This window comes from Lemur catta, chromosome 11 (assembly GCF_020740605.2).
Source record: "Lemur catta isolate mLemCat1 chromosome 11, mLemCat1.pri, whole genome shotgun sequence".
Classification (NCBI taxonomy): Eukaryota; Metazoa; Chordata; class Mammalia; order Primates; family Lemuridae; genus Lemur; species Lemur catta.
Window position 1 is genome coordinate 6,030,172 of NC_059138.1, and position 12,372 is coordinate 6,042,543.

The window sequence follows — 12,372 nt, forward strand, 5'->3', positions numbered from 1 at the left end:
AAAGGTTTGTCAGTCTTGTCTTTTCAAAGTACCAACTTATGGTTTTATTGATTTTTCTATTGTCTATTTTGCTTTATATTTTTAATTCTCTATTTTGCTTATCTCTGCTCTAACCTTTGTTATTTCTTTCCTTCTGCTAGCTTTGGGTTTAGCATATTCTTCCCTGTCTACTTTCTTACATTTTAAAACTAGGTTATTGATTTCAGATCTTTGTTGTTTTCTTTAATTATTTGTTTTATTTCGGCATTTTTTTTTTTTTTTTTTTTGAGACAGAGTCTTGCTCTGTTGCCCGGGCTAGAGTGAGTGCCATGGCGTCAGCCTAGCTCACAGCAACCTCAAACTCCTGGGCTTAAGCGATCCTACTGCCTCAGCCTCCCAAGTAGCTGGGACTACAGGCATGCGCCACTATGCCCAGCTAATTTTTTTCTATATATATTTTTAGTTAGCCAGATAATTTCTTTCTATTTTTAGTAGAGACGAGGTCTCGCTCAGGCTGGTCTCAAACGCCTGACCTCGAGCGATCCACCCGCCTCGGCCTCCCAGAGGGCTAGGATTACAGGCGTGAGCCACCGTGCCCGGCCTTATTTCAGCATATTACAGAGGTACAATTGTTTAGGTTACATATATTGCCTTTGCCCCACCTGAGTCAGAGCTTCAAATGTGTCCATCTCCCGGACAATGCATACCACACTCGTTAGGTATGAATATACCCATCCCCTCTTCCCCCCTCCACCTGCCTGACACCTGACGAATGTTACTACTATATGTGCACATAAGGGTAATGTAAGTGTTTATAGCTACAAATTTCCCTCTTAGCACTGCCTTCACTGTGTCTCATAAGTTTTTGTATGTTTGTGTTTTCATTTCCATTTATTTCTCTATATTTTCTAATTTACTTTGTGATTTTTCCTTGGTTGGTTAAGAGTGTGCTGTTTCATTTCCACAATTTTGTGAATTTTCTAGTTTTACTTATGTTATTGATCCTATTATGGTTGGAAAAGATGCTTTGTATGATATCTATACTTTTAAATCTATTGACACTTAATACACAGCCTAATATATGCTCTATCCTTGAAAATGTTTCATGTGCACTTGAGAAGAACATGTACACTGTTGTTGGTGGGGTAGAGTGTTCTATATATGTTTGTTAGACTTAATTAGTTTATCATTAGTTCTCTATTTCCTTACTTATTGTCTGTCTGGTTTTTTATCCATTTTTGAGAGTGGGGTACTGAAGTAGTCAACTATTATGGTAGAACTGTTTATTTCTGCCTCAATCATGCCAGTTTTTGCTTCACACATTTTGATGGTCTGTTATTAGGTGCATGAATGTTTATAATTGTTATATATTCTTGCTGTATTGAACTTTTTACTAATATATAATGTTTTCCATTGTCTCTTATAATCTTTTTTGACTTAAGGTCTATTTTTTCTGATATTAGTACAGCCACCCCTTCTTTTGATTACTATTTGCATAGAATATCGGTTTCCATCCTTTCACTTTCAATCTATTTGTGTCTTTGGATCTAAAGCAAGTCTCTTGTAGACAGCATATAGTCAGACCATTTTTGAAAAACTATTCTGCCAGTCTCTTTTTATTAGAGAGTTCAATCCATTTATATTTGAAGTAATTATTGTTAAGGAGGAACCTACTTCTGTCATTTTTGCTATTTATGCCTAATAGCATTTTTGTCTCTCATTTCTGCATTATTGTTTTGTGTTTTTATTTTGTAGTGAATGTCTAAATTTCTTTCTCATTTCTTTTTATATATATTCTATAGATATTGTCTTTGTGATTACCATGGGGATTACATTTAGCATCATAATGTTACAACACTCTAATTTGAATTCATACTGCCTTAACTTCAATAACATACAAAAAGTCTGATCCTTTAACAGCTCTATCCTTACCCCTATTGGTTGTTGGTTTCATGAAATTGCATCTTTATACATTGTGTGCCCCAAAACATGAGCTAATAATTCCTTTAAGTGCATTAGTCATTAGCCAGGCAGAGTGGTGCATGCTTGTCATCTCAGTTATTGGGAGGCTGAGGTGGGGGGATTGCCTGAGCCCAGGAGTTTGAGGCTGCAGTGAGCTATGATTGTGCCACTGCACTTCAGCTTAGGCAACAGAGCAAGACCTTGTCTCTTAAAAAATATATATATAAATAGAATAATAAATGCATTAATCTCTTCAATCATGCAGAAAACAAAAAGTGGAGTTACAAACTGCTGTTGCAATAATATTAACTTTAATATTTGCCCGTGTATTTACCTTTATTACCTTTATTAAGATCTTTGTTTCTTCATGTGGCTTCAAATTACTGTCTAGTGCACATTCATTTCACCCTGCAGCACTTTCTTGAGCAATTCTTGCAGGGAATGTCTAGTGGTAACAAACTCTTCAGCTATTGTTTATCTGGAAATATCTTAATTTCTGTCTCACTATTATAGGACAGTTTTCCTGGACATAGGATTCTTGGTTGGTAGTTTTCTTCCTTTAGTACTTTGAAAATATTAGCCCACTGCCTTCTAACCTCCAAAGTTGCTGCTGAGAAATCTGAAATAACTTATTGAGGATCATTGTGTGTGATGAGTTGCTTCTCTCTTGTTGCTTTTAAGATTCTCTTTGTCTTTAGAGTTTGAAAGTTTGATTATGAGGGAAAATACAAGTTCCCCACCACTGGCTTTTTATGTTTAACAGGACTTATACAGGTTTCTTTTGAACTTAGATATAGATCAAAGCAAGGAAGCAGAAAGAAATACAAAGCACAAAGAGTATTCTTAAATAGCTCCTTTTGCATACATGCTCATAAGTCTCAGGACTGGTTTAAACTGCTTTAGTTGTTTTAAGCTACCTTAGTTGCCTTATAGCACCATTTAGTTAATTGTAATACTAAAGTCTCCACCTAATGGGAAGTACTGCACATGCTTAACACGTAGCATACATAAACATGCAATGATAGAGAGAGCTCTGTATCACTTGCCAGAAGGAATTGAAGACTCCACTGTGGGCAGGCAGTGCAGATCTTACACTCTGGAGAATTCCTGTGCCACTCAGAAATTGAAAGCTCTGCATAAGTAAACTCTAATAAACTCATATAACTTGCCAAACAAGCTTAATTTTGTTTATTATACTTGAGCTTCATTGGCATCCTTGATTGCAAGGATTGATGTCTTTTATTAGTTGTGACATAGTCTCAGCCATTGTCTCCTCAATACTGCATCTACTTTAGTCTCTCTAATTTCTTATTTCAAGATCCCAATTAAATATACATTAGACTTTCTCATTGTATCCTCTATATTTATTATCTTCTCTTCTGTGCTTGCCATACATTTGTCTCTCCATGCTTTATAATGGATAATTTTTCTTCCCAATGTTTCAGTTCACTGATTTTCTCTTTGGCTTAATCTATTCATTGAGTTTTTAATTTTAGTTATTGTATTTTTGGATAAAAAATTTCTATTTTGTTCTCTTTTCAGATCTTAGTTAATTTTTATGCTTTTCAATTTCCTATTGAGATTTTCAAGCTTGGCTTTTATCTCCTTGAACACAATAAGCATTGTTATTTTACGGTGTATTCCTGGTGTTTCTAACATCCAAAGTCTCTTTGTTTAGTTCTGTGGTCTGTTGTTTCTATTGATTTTCACTCATAATTCTTTGCTTCCCCATATACATGGTTATCCTTGACTATATGCTAAACATTTTCATTTTATTTAAAATTTTAATTGTAGAACTAATTTTCAGCTAGGGATGATAATATCTTTCTTTACTTGCTTTTTCCAGGTTAGGACAAAGTAGTTAGGACACCTTAGTACAATTTCAAGGCTTAAGTTTTTCAGCTATTACAAAACCTAGCTATGAATTCTTATAGTGGCTGTTTTTCTTTCAGTTTAATCCCTTGGAGTCCTGGTCCAAAGCCAGAGATATTTTTACTAGTGTCTGTACTCTAGTTAGGCCCATAATTCTGACTTCTATCCCCATAGTCCTGAGAGGCTTCCAAAAGTTCCACTCAGCTTCTTCTTTTGGACTGAAAAACACATCTCAGGGCCAAAGCAGCCTCTGATGTGAAGATTTAACTTTGTTTCCCATCATTTTCAAGTCCACATCTAGTATTTCCTGTCTAACTAGTTAGCTCTTTGATGCTTTTAATGAAATGTTTTTCATACTTTACAAATTTTTATTTGTCCTCATAAAAAAGATTGTTTAAAATTGCTTTGTCCTTCAAGGAAAATGGAGAATCCTCTGCAAATTTCTTTTTTTTTTATTTCAAAATATTAAGGGGGTACAAATGTTTTTGTTACATGGATACCTTTTATAATGCTTAAGTTGGGGCTTTTAGTGTGCCCATCACCTGAACAGTGTTCACTACACCCAATAGGTAGTTTTTACCACTTTTCTCTCCTCCCTTCTTGACTTCCAATGACCTTTACATCTCTTTGTGAACATGTGTGCCCATCGATTAGTTCCCAATTATTAAGAGTACATGTGGTGTTTGTTTTTCCATTCCTGAGATACTTCACTCAGGATAATGGTCTCCAGTTCCATCCAAGTTGCTGTGAAAGACATTATTTCATTCCTTTTTATGGCTGAGTAGTACTCCATGGTATGTGTATACACGCACACACATTTTCTTAATCCGCTTACGAACTGATGGGCACTTAGGTTGATTCCACATTTTTGTGATTGTGAATTGTGCTGTGATGAACATTCAAGTGCTGGTGTCTTTTTTATAAAATGATTTCTTTCCCTTTGGGTAGATACCCAGTAGTGGGATTTCTGGATCGAATGATATACTTATTTCCTTAAGAAATCCCCACACTGTTTTCCATAGAGGTTGTACTAATTTGCAGTTCCACCAACAGTATATAAGTGTTCCTTTCTCTCTGCATCCATGCCAGCACCTGTTGTTGTTTGACTTTTTAACAATTGCCATTCTGACAGGGCCTCTATAAGATTCTTTACACTTATTTATATGTCTTAAATATTTTATCTGAATTTTTAAAAATTATAAAGTAGGGCCTACTTCTAGGCATTCACACCAAGGAAATATTAACCCAGGGTGAGAAAGAAGTGGTAAAAGAGAAGGAAAGAAGACGGGGAATTGGTGGCCAGAGTCTGTTGTAGAGGCAGCACCTCCAAGAAATTCCCAGGAGAAGAAAAAGATGGCTTTTGACATGGTTTTCAAATCATTGCAGTAACCAAGGGAGTAAGGAAGATGTATATGTTCCCTCCATACCTCATGGAGGGTAGTAGCCAGAACAAAGATATAGCCTGTGCCTTCCTTCTGGAGATGAGCGAGGCTGAGGAAATGAGACATTAAGACAGAGAAAGTGAAATCCACACATGTGCCATGAAGGTGCAAGAGTCCCAGGGGCCGGGCTGGGCCGAGCTAACTTGATCACCTCTTTTGTCAAATGTGACCCTGGCAGTTACCATGTGGATGATGGTCAGGGGAGGATTCTTGGAGCTTGTCTTGATCCAGACTCTAAATTTTATTACAAGACAAAGCACATTAATTTAATGGCCACAGGTGGGGAGAAAGGGCAGAAATCCCAGCACCTACTTCAGTAGTTAAAAGGGTCAAAGAAGTAGGGGGCACCTGGATTTGAACCAGGGACCTCTTGATCTGCAGTCAAATGCTCTGCCCCTGAGCTACACCCCCACCTATGCATAAATGCTCATTAGCACCTTTTCATTGATGGCACTACACTCAGGGTTATCTGTATATTTATAATCTGCCATCTTTTTGGCATGTTCCAGAAACCAGCAAGCCTTCCCCACTGTGGCCTGCCCTCCTATCCTTCCTTTCCACCTTGACTAGTTTCCCATTCCCTCTTTCTGGGACGGTGGCAAGGGCACCAGCCTTCACACTTGGAAAGGACATTTGACTCTCGTGTTTCCCCCTAAGTCCGCACAGAGTTACCAGGACAGGAGCTCTGGTGCGGGGTCTTCAGTGAACCTCACACTCAGCCCAGGGACGGCCTCCGGCAGGGGTGGGGAATCTGTGGCCTCAAGGCCATATGTGGTCCTCCAGATCCCCAAGTGTAGCCCCTTGACCGAATCCAAACTTTGCAGAACAAATTTCTTTATTAAAAGGCTTTGTTCCATAAAATTTGGATTCAGTCAAAAGGTTGTACTCAAAGATCCAGAAGGCCGCATGTGGCCCCATGGCCCAAGTCCCAGTGGCTCTGCCTCTCCCACCGACTCTGTCCTCACAGTGTCTTCTCTCTGTGCCTTCCTTTATGTCCCACCTTCCAAGGGGACAAGTCTGACCTGCTGTCCCCTGGGCCGACGTCAGCTCCTTCCACCCACGGCTACTTCAGCCCGCAGGTCCATGTCCCAGCAAAGCTGCTCTGACAAGTCTTCACCCAGTGTTGGGGGCTGGGAAGAGAGGACATGGTGGAGACGGGGACTGCAGGTGTGGGGAGGGGTCAGGCAGTGGCCTCACTGCCAGGGAGAGGTTCCACCTGGGCAGGTGCTGCGCCCCAGACACTCCCTCCGCTGAGCCGCTGCAAATATCACATCCTTGGGTCGGTGAGGGAGGCTGTGCTCAATCCTGGGATGCTGAAGTGGCCTTGAGAAAACAAGGAAGCGCAGGGGGCTGAGATTCCTCCAGAGTGCTGGGTAGACCTGTCCAGCCAGCCCGCGGGTGTCGGGGACCCTCCTCAGTGTTCTGGACAAAGTCACTGCTTACCCAAAGTCCCCATGAGCTTCGTGGACGACTGGAGGCTGACTCCATGGAGAGAGCATGGGGGGGCAGGGTGCTGGGAAGGGGTAATAGGGGAGTCAACCCCCGTTGTGGCTTCTCTGCCAGTGTGTGGGGGTTCTCCTGGCTCTGTCCCCATGCCAGGCCTGGCATGCAGGCGAGAGGACAGCGCACTGCCCTGCCGCCCCTTGCCCTGCGGCTCAGGCGGAGCTGCCTCCTGTTCTGCTAGGAGTCCAGGAACCATGTCTTCCCTGCCCTGGGGACTCACAGCCGGTGACTGCGGTGTTTCCTCGGGATCCCCCCACCGCCGGCCCCCTGGCCTCGTGAGGTTCCTTTTTGAGAGGGAATCTGGAGCTGGCTCACCTCACTGCTCCACAATGCATGGCAGAGTGTGGGGGCTGGGACGCATGACACATACGGTGGGAAGGGAGAAACGGGTCTTGTGTCTCAGGGCGTGGGGTCATGGCCAGGCTCTTGTCCAGGACCTGCCCGTCTGTCTGTCATGCGGCAGGGTGGCCCCACCCCAGGCAGGAGCTTGGCTGTGCATCCGGAAATAGCTGTCAGCTGCGTAGTTCTAAAGGTGCAATTAAGATATAAGGACAGGCCTAGGGGTATAGCTCAGAGGTAGAGCATTTGACTGCAGATGAAGAGGTCCTGAGTTCAAATTTAGATGCCCCCTGCCAGGATCACTTTTAGATGTAGTAGACAGGAGGAGGCAAATAATTGCCCTGGTCACCCATATTGGCCCTTGACTCCCACCCTTTCCCAGGTAGTAACCGAGCTGTGCTCAGTCTGTGTCGTCATCTCTAGAAACGGTCGTGTGTCACAGGCTTTCCTCCAAGGACAGTGACTGTGAGTCTCACTCACCGTGGTGGACATTCAGCCTTCCCAGATGTGTGTGGGGTGGATAAACTCACCTTCCTCAGTATAATGTAGCAGCCTCGAGCCTCAGTGAGTTCCAGACACACCTGACCCACTTTTTAGGAAAATCTGTTCTTTTTGCTCCCGTGGCCTGGAGGCCTCCCCAGCTTCTCCCTGGGGCAAATGCCCCTCGTCCTGTCCTCCAGGAGGCCCCCGACTCCCCTGGCAGGACGGCTCCTCGCTCCCTTCTCCCACGGCCTCTGCGTAGGCTCTGCCACTCCTGTGCAAATACTCTGCTTCGTGGGTTTGTCTCCTATTTGCACAAGCCTCTGAGGAACAAGGTCAATGTTTCTGTGTCCTCCACGTGGATGACAGGGCCTGGCACCGAACAAGCTCCACGAGGGTTCATGGAGCGAATGAATGAGTGGGTGAAATAATTAGCACCCTCCTTGAGGACTGGGACAGGGTGGGGGGAAGGGAGCGTGCTCTGATACTGTTTCTAGTTCACTGTGGTTGCCTAGAAAGAAACCGTAAGTGAGCACAGCCGAAATTCTAAGTTACTCAGGAGAGCAAGAAATGTGGGCTCTCGGCAGTGTAGGGCTGTGCAGCCTTCAGCCTGTTGAAGTGAGTTCCAGAGGAACGGGGGTCACAGCAGCGGCTGGGAGGAGGCCCGGGCCCAGGGTCCCCTGCCTGCTTGTTACACACGATGTTCAAAGGTCACTGCCGTTACTGCTGTTTTATGTTGAGGAAAGGCTTGCAATTTGTACATCCTCATCTCATAAAATAATTTTCTTTATTTTATATAGCAAATCTCATCCATTTTTGTTGTTCTATTTCCAGAAGTTAGAATTTGATACTGTGTTCTTTCTGAGGTTGGGGACTTGTGGTATGACTTTGAGTTAGGCAAAAGTTTCTTAGATATGACACCAAAAGCTCAATTGCTAAATTAGACTTCATCAAAATTAAGAACATTTGCTCTTTGAAAGACACTGTTAAGAGAATGAAAGGACAGGTCACAGACAAGGGAAAAATATTTGCAAACCATGTATCTGATACAGGACTTGAACCTATAATAGATACAGAACTCTCCAGACTTAATCAGAGGAAAACAAACAACCCAAATGAAAAAATAGACCAAAAGCTCTGAATAGACACTTCACCAAAGAAGATATATGATGGCAATAAGCACATAAAAATATGCTCAACATCATTAGTAATTAGGAAATACAAATTAAAAGCACAATGAGATACCACTATTAATGAATTACATTGGAATGTAAATCAGAAAGACCAACCATAACAAGTGTTGGTGAGAATATGGAGCAACTGGAACCCTCAGACACTGCAAGTGTTAACTTAACAACTTTGGAAAACAGTTTTGCAATTTCTCAAAAGGTTAAACATGCACCTACCATACGACCCAGCTATTCCACTGCTGAGTATTTACCTAGGAGATGTGAAAGCATGTCTGTGCACTTAGGCACCAATCTTCACAGCAACTTTGTTAAAGCTAAAAACTGAAAACAACTCAAATTTTATCAACAGATGAAAGGATAAACAAATCGTGGTATACGCATACAATGGAATACCTCCCATCAACAAAAAGGAATGAACTAGTGATACACACAATAGAAACAGATCTTGAGTAAAAGAAGCCAGACCAAAACAAAATAAAGAGTACATATGGTACACTTCCATTTATATTAAATTCTAGAAAATTCAACAGAAAGCGGGTGAGACAGAAAGTGGATCAGTGGCTGCCTGGGGTGGTGGCAGTGTTAAAGGGACTAGTGCTTTACCTAGAGAGAGAAGGCAGAGAGGGGTGGGGGAAACAGAGCCCCAGTTCATCTCTTTCCCACCTTCCCCAGCCTTCCACAAAGCTCTGCAACCCTGCAGCCTCCCACCCTGTTGCCCTATGTCAGTGGCTGCTGGCACCAGCAGAGAAGAGCGTTTTTAGTAACAATAACCTGGAGTCAGAATGAGGTTTGAATCCAGACCTGAGTTTAAATTGTGGTTTTACTACTTACCAACTGTGGGACCCTAAGTGGGTCATTTAACCTCATCGAGCATCTATTTCCAGCTCTTGAAAGTGCGGGTAACAAGAGTACCTGTTCCTAGGGTTGTTGTGGTTATTAAATGAGAAAGGACACTTAAAGGTGACAGGAACAAAGTAAACATGCAATAAACATTAGCTCTCAGTACTACCAATAAAATGTTACAAAATTTTTAAACAACAGCATCAACAGCCAAGACCCTTTGATAAACCGGCTATTCGTCACAAAGTTCCTTAAAATGGTAAAGAATTGGAACAACCTAATGTCCAAACTTAGCAGAGTAGTATGAGTCAAGGCGTATCAAGGTACGAGGTCTTCACAAATGTGGACTTCTCCTGTCTTCCCAGCCCAGTTCCAGATGCTTCCCCTGGCCTCAGAGGACCTTTCCACATTCCACATTGCACATCTCCCAACCAGACCCCTCTGGACTGAAACCGCACTTGTTATCTAAGCCTGGCTTAGACCCTTCCCCCGGCTTCCCCTCTGGCTCCCTGGGCCTCACACACCAAAATCTCGACCAAGTGTAGGTCGCTGATGAGCCTGATGAAGGCTGCCTGTGCAGATCAGTAAAATGAAAGCTGGATTGGAACAGGAGGTGAGGACGTGGAGTCAGTGAGTACACACGATTGTTTTGAGTCATTTTTCCAGGAAAAGGAGCAGAAAGAAATGAGCAGGAACTGGAAGGGTGGGTCATGGGTCATCAGAAACTTTTTAAGATGGGCAATGACTGTTAAGGCTTGTTTGTGTGCCTGTGATGATGATCCTGTAGGAAGGGAGAAAATGATGTGGGAGAGTGAAGATATCATCACAGTGGAGCCTCGAGAAGGCAAGAGGTGGAATGTAATTCACAAGTGATCGGGTGACCTTGGGCAAGAACGGACACACTTCCTCCTAACAGGCAGGAAGAGTGTGTGAATGCAGATGGAGACTGGTCGGTTGGACTTGGTGGAAGAAAAGTGGAGATGGTTCTTACCTGATTGCCTCAATTTTCTGAATATTCAAGATATTTGTCAACCTAAATAACAGAGACTCTCTAAAAGAAAGTGATGTTTATTCAGGAATAGGCATTGCAATGGGAATACACGTGCTGTAGTAAACCATGTGCATAGTCAGGGAGATAAAAGAAGACAAAGATTTTTTAAAAGAAAAGTGAGAGGATCACATAATTGTTTTGAAAGATAATTATCCTTGGCTACAAGGATCAATACCAGGGGTGGTGCCAGTTCGAGCTTGGACAGGCAATTGCCGAGCGGCTGTCCTTGCAGAAGTGTTTTGTGCGTGTGTAGGGTTGTGACGGCCTTTGTGCAAGGCTGTGGTTTTTGCAGTCTTGTGACAGCTCTTGCTCTCAGGCATACTTGCGTGAGAACCCTCCCTTCACGGCCTTCCCTGGCTCCATTCCTCAGGGTTTCTAACACAGATTGACGCCATTTGGACCCTGACAAGCCTCGCATATATCCACCACAATCAGAAACAGGGAGGTAGGGAGTGTTAAGGATTTGAGAGGAGCACAAATGAGGCGAAGCAGCCATCGCAGAAAGTGAGAACGCAGGCACATTGTACAGCCCAGGCGGCCTGCCCAGACGTGTTAGACGCGGACTGGAGAGCTGGGTCACAGGGGAGTACGGTCAACACAGGTGTGTGATTTTTTTCCCCAGCGATGTCCCCCTGCTCAGTTGCGGGCACGGACCAAGTGAATACCTGGCTTGTAAATCCTATATGAACAGCTGTGCTCAGTGGTCCCTCCTCCTCAAAGCAGGACACGGGGAAGCCCGTTTGAGTTTAGCGCAGAACAAAGGACAGGACTCAGGCCAGGCAGTGGAGCCGAAAATCAAAAATTCCAAGTATCTCCTTTAAAAGTTCGGTGTTTTTCTATGAGCTTTTAGTCCTCAGAGCCTGGTGCTGACAAACTAGGCTACGCAAACCCACGTGCCCCCCTTTCCCTGGCTGCTTCGAGAAGGGCTTTCATGTCGAACTGGACCTGGAGAAGAGAGGGGAGGGGCCTGTGGGAGAAGGGAGAACGTGTGTGACTGTGGAGGTCACACGAGGAGGAGGAGGAGGACGGGATGAAGAGGGGTCATGGCTGGTTCATGCATTCAACAGACAATTATTGAGCCGCTGGCGTGTTTCAATCTGTGCCGGGTTCTGGAGACCCCTAGCTGATGACGACTTCATCTTGGCACCCAAGGAAGTCACAGTCCAGAGAAATATCCTCGCTGCAGATGTATCCGCCAAAGGGCAATGTCATCGCCTTTCTAGTCTCAGACCTCCAGAAGAGGTCTCTGCTCACAAGACCAAGGGCTCTTCGGGGCTTGGGCGTTCTGTGCAGGCCAACCAAGAAAATATTTTCTTGTCGATGTCTTTGTCCACAGCATGGAGGAAGGGAAAGGGAGAGGGAGGGTTGCAAGGCTGCGGGACTAGACCTCCAGGTGAGGGAGACGGCTGAGAAGGTGCGATGCTCAGCCCAGTTGCACTCATCGCATCTTCCTTGCAATTGTCTAGCATCTCTTCCTGCCTCCTCCTCCTCCAGCCCAAACACTGCTGGGCCACACAAGGTTTGGTTTTGTTTCAAGTTTCAATCTGATCACATCACTCCCTCTGGTGGACAGCTGTTGATTCCGGTTACCCAGCACCCATTTCTCCAGCTCCTTAATACTCTTTCATCATTTCTCCTTTCTCACCACCTTTTTTTTCCCCAAATACTATCTCCCAAAAGATTAGCTCCAAAGATTCTAGGAGTAAAGAGAGCA

General features: G+C 43.8%; 1 non-coding gene across 1 annotated transcript; it reads right to left on the bottom strand.

Moving 5' to 3' along the window:
* Window positions 1–5,594: 5,594 nt before the first annotated feature.
* Window positions 5,595–5,666, bottom strand: TRNAC-GCA. The gene has a single exon. It is a non-coding gene; the product is annotated as a tRNA-Cys (tRNA).
* Window positions 5,667–12,372: the final 6,706 nt, after the last annotated feature.